Source organism: Aegilops tauschii, chromosome 1 (genome assembly GCF_002575655.3).
Source record: "Aegilops tauschii subsp. strangulata cultivar AL8/78 chromosome 1, Aet v6.0, whole genome shotgun sequence".
Taxonomy (NCBI): Eukaryota; Viridiplantae; Streptophyta; class Magnoliopsida; order Poales; family Poaceae; genus Aegilops; species Aegilops tauschii.
The window spans coordinates 436,166,320-436,170,485 of NC_053035.3; positions in this window are offsets into that span (position 1 = coordinate 436,166,320).

Below are 4,166 nucleotides of genomic sequence, written 5' to 3' on the forward strand. Positions count from 1 at the left end.
ATTGTATTGCCTCAGCGCCGCGGCCTGGGACTGAAGCCGGTTCCGGACTTCTTGCGCCACCACATTCACCACGGCCGTCCCTCCACCCGGCGTCCACCCCGAGCTGGCGCTGGCCGCCTCCACGTCCTGGGCCGACGAGCCAGAGCCCGCGGCCTTCTGCTGGTCCAAAGTGGCCTTCCCCGCGCGCTCGCGTGATGGCGACTGGACCACCAGGTCCGTCCTCGCAGCCGGCTCGCCCCCAGCCGATTGTGCAGGCGGCACGTTAGGCCGGCTGCCTTGGGCTGCCCCAGTCGGCGAGGATGGTGCCGCCTCCCTCTTAGGGACACCGACGTCGTCCTCCTTCTCCAACCCCGGCAGGTCGCCGTCGGCTTCCTCCGGCGGGGGCTCTAGGACCTCGGGCGCCGCGACACGCAGAGGGGTGACAAGCAAGGCCCCCCTCTGCTATTGCCACGGCCGCAGCCTCCGCCTGGGCCTTGGCCGCCGCGTCGGCACGCGCCTTCGCCGACTCCTCCTCCTGTGCCGCCTTGGCGGCAGCCGCCCTCAGCTCCTCCGCCTCCCGCGCCTCCCGCGCGTTTCGCTCCGTCGCCGCCTGAAGCTCGGCACGGGGGTCCACACGGCGGGTGCTCCCGGACCCTCCCGGCGATCCAACCACGGAGGCGGCAGCAACCCGCTCAAGAGAAAGCGGAGCCCTGATTTTTGAGAAAGGATAAGGATTCAGAAATCAACAAGAAAAGAAGAAAGAGTATGCAAAAGAATATACACTTACGCTGACACCGTCTGCGGCTGCTTCACCACCTTGCGGAAGCAGGCCGCCTTCGCGGCTGCCTCATCCTGCCTGGTCGCCGCCACCCCGCCCTTGGGCTTCTTTGGCCGACTGCCGAACAAGCCCGCCGCCCCGAGCAGGCGGCGCGGCGGAGGAACCCGCGCCATGGCCGGCCGCCGGCTGGCGACGTGGGATGATTTCTGCCTCGTCGTCATCCGGTCAGTCGTCGAAGCTGACTCCAAGCCCGGAGCCGCCTGCTTCACCGCCTCCCGCCTCGGTGTTGTCGTCCATGGCGGCCGCCCCAAGTCGTGGTCCTCCAAGTCATGCTCCGCCCGGTCGGGAAGAAATCAGCGATCCGCCCCCAACCCGGCCGCAGGTCGAAGGAGAGGGCTCTGCCAAGACGTGCCGACTGGTCAGAGTCGGCCAAGAAAAACTCGGCGACAAAACTAAGAGAAGAAAGGATAAAGAGAGCATACCGTAGGAGGAGGATGTGCACGGGAGTATGGCTCCTTGCCAAACCGCCACTCTGCGGAGAGCTTGCAGTTCGCAAGATAATTCACCATATGAGTCACCTCGTCGTGCTCCATATCCTTGGTGCACATCCAACTCGGATCGAGTTGGTCGCTCATCTGACAGATCAGGTGAGGGCGGCTTTGAAGTGGAAGCACCCGGCGCGCGACGAAGGCGCTAGCAAGTCGGACCCAGTCAGACCCTCCGACTGGATCATTACCCGGAGTCGGGCGACGGCCGCGGCTCCAGCCTGCGACAGTGTCACGGCCCGATAGGACCACTGGGGCCGCCTCCCAGCCGGCAGGCCGGCTACGTAAGCCGGCAAGTTGACGTAGTCGCCTTGCGGGGCGATGTTCCTCACGTAGAAATACGACTTCTGCCAGCGCTTCACCGACTGGATCAGCGTGATGACATGGAAGGGGTTGTCGGCCGCCGGCCTCCGCATCGCGATGAAGGCGCCACTCTGAGCCGGCACGCCCTGCATGCGGGTGCCGACCTTGGTTTGGAAGAACTCCCCCCAGAGCTCGAGGGTGGGGAAAACACCAAGAAAGCCTTCGCAGGGTGACGAAGGCGGACAGCAGCACCACCGTGTTCGGAGTGAGGTGGTGCGGCTGGAGTTGATAGAAGTCGAGAAAGGAGCGGAAGAAGGTGCTCGCCGGCAAGCCGAGGCCGCACAGGAAATGCGAGCGGAAGATTACCCACTCGCCTTCCTCCGGCGCCGGCGTGATCTCCTTCTCCGGCGCGAGACGGACCCGCACCTGGTCCTTGTCGGGCAATCACCGCGTCTTGCAGAGGAAGTCGATGTGGTCTGTATGGACGTTGGAGTTGTCCCAGTCCCCGTCGTACTGCATGGTGGCGAGAAGCTAACGAGGAAGGGTGCGGCGGCGGAGAAAGCACGGCCCTGCGGCAGCAAAGCTGCGGGGCGGAGTGAAGATTGGTGGGACGGCGCGGCGGCGAGGCGCTGCTGCGAGGGAAAGTAGGAGGAAGATGGCGGAGAGGAGAGGAGCGTGCGAGCGTCTGCCGCTTCCCCTCCCCCCCTACTTATAGCCTCGTGCGGCGAAGCCGAGGAGACGAGGCGTGGGGAGGAACGTGGGATTAACTGCGCCCACTCCCCCACGCCCCGCGATTATTGCGCCCTAACGGCGTGCGGAAACCGCCGCCGGAAGACGTGCGGACAGCTCTGGGCCACAGAGGATCCGCTCCTAGGCCTAGGCGTAGGAGTGGTGGGCCCCCGGCCTGCGGCGACGTCCTGTCGCGCGCGTGGGTTGGCAGGCTTTTTTCAGCCGGAGGATGCCACGTGGTTCGCGGGCGGCGAGCGGCCGGCCCGCAGCCCGGCGCACGCACCAACAGACTCCCGCCTTTCGACTTTAGAAATTTCGCCAAGACGGCGCGCCCAACCGAAGCCGGCTCCCAGCTGCTGGCTCGTCAAGATAAGAAGCTGACCGAGCTTCTCGACCTCCTCTCAGCCTCGAAGCCCAACCAGCTTCGGGGACTACTGTCGGAGTAAATGGCCACGGGTAGCCTAACCGACTCCCACTGGCTCTTCAAAAAATTATCAGGCCATTCGAGCCTTCAAGCATCCAGAGCATAGGGCCGCTTTCCCCCGGCCGGCTATCCCCAGGGCCGATTACCAGAAGGCGACCCGGCCTCAGAATCCTTCCCAAGGAAAGCTACGAGATAGCCGACTCCAGGAAGCTGGCCCCAAGAGGACCGACTCCCAGAAGCCGGCCATGAAGAAAGCCGACTCCCAGAAGCCGGCCAAGACTGTACCCACCAAGACTGCATCCACATAACGGTGATAAGACGGGGCGTGGCCGCAGTACAGTGCACTACCCCCGAATCCCGAAGCAGGCATGGCCACAGGGTGCCGTACGGTCCAGCCATCTCCCGTCCGGCGCGGCACTGTAGCCATGTTGACCTCGACGTCACCCACGACAGGCGCCAGTACGGCCCGCGGGCGGCGGGCCCCTTTAGCCAGAGAGACACTCGAAGGCGGCCCGGCCTCCTCTAGTCGGCCAGGGGCGTGGCCGGCTCCCAATAGCCGGCTACCTTCCTCCCTCGAAACATCTGCCTCATTAAGGAGACAAGACGAGGTAAGGCTACAGGGAGAGCCCGCAAGGCGGCGGCACTATAGCCACGCTTACCTCGACAAAGCCCTCGTCATCAGAGGCGAGGCAACAGTAACCTGCCGCCGACAAGGCCCCCAATCGGTGGGGCCTGCCTGTCGGCCAAGAGGCCGGCAGCCGGCGGGACCCACCAGTCGGCGGGCCCCAATGGCCGGCGGAGAAGCCGGCGAGCACAGACACTAACGGCTGGGACCCGCGCCCAACCGGATTACCATTGTACCCCTGGGGAGTAGGCCTATATAAGCCCCCAGGACACCCATGCAAAGGGTTGATCTCATAGAGTTTCACACACCACATAGAGAGAAAAGGAGAGCCAGCCTTGCCCTTCTTCTTCCTCTAGCCAAACAGCTCAAGGAGCACTTGTAGCTACTTGTATTGATCTAGTGATCATGCGGAGACCCCGCAGAGCAGGACTAGGGGTGTTATCTCCACGGAGAGCCCCGAACCTGGGTAAGATCCGCCGGCGTGCATGTCTTCGCCTTATCCCGTTTCCAGGCACCGGCGATGTCTTACTGGCTCCCACAATGATAAGCCACCCGTTGGCATATGTCGCACCTACCACCCGACAAACGGACTCCAGATCAGCCCTCCCGAGAGAGTTTAGGGCTTGGCGGCGGCTCCATACTGTAAAACGCGATGAATCCTTCTCTCTGATTTTTTTCTCCCCGAATGTGAATATATAGAGTTGGAGTTGACGTCGGTGGAGACTCAGGGGGCCCACGAGACAGGGGGGCGCGCCAAGGGGGGTAGGCGCGCCCCCCACCCTC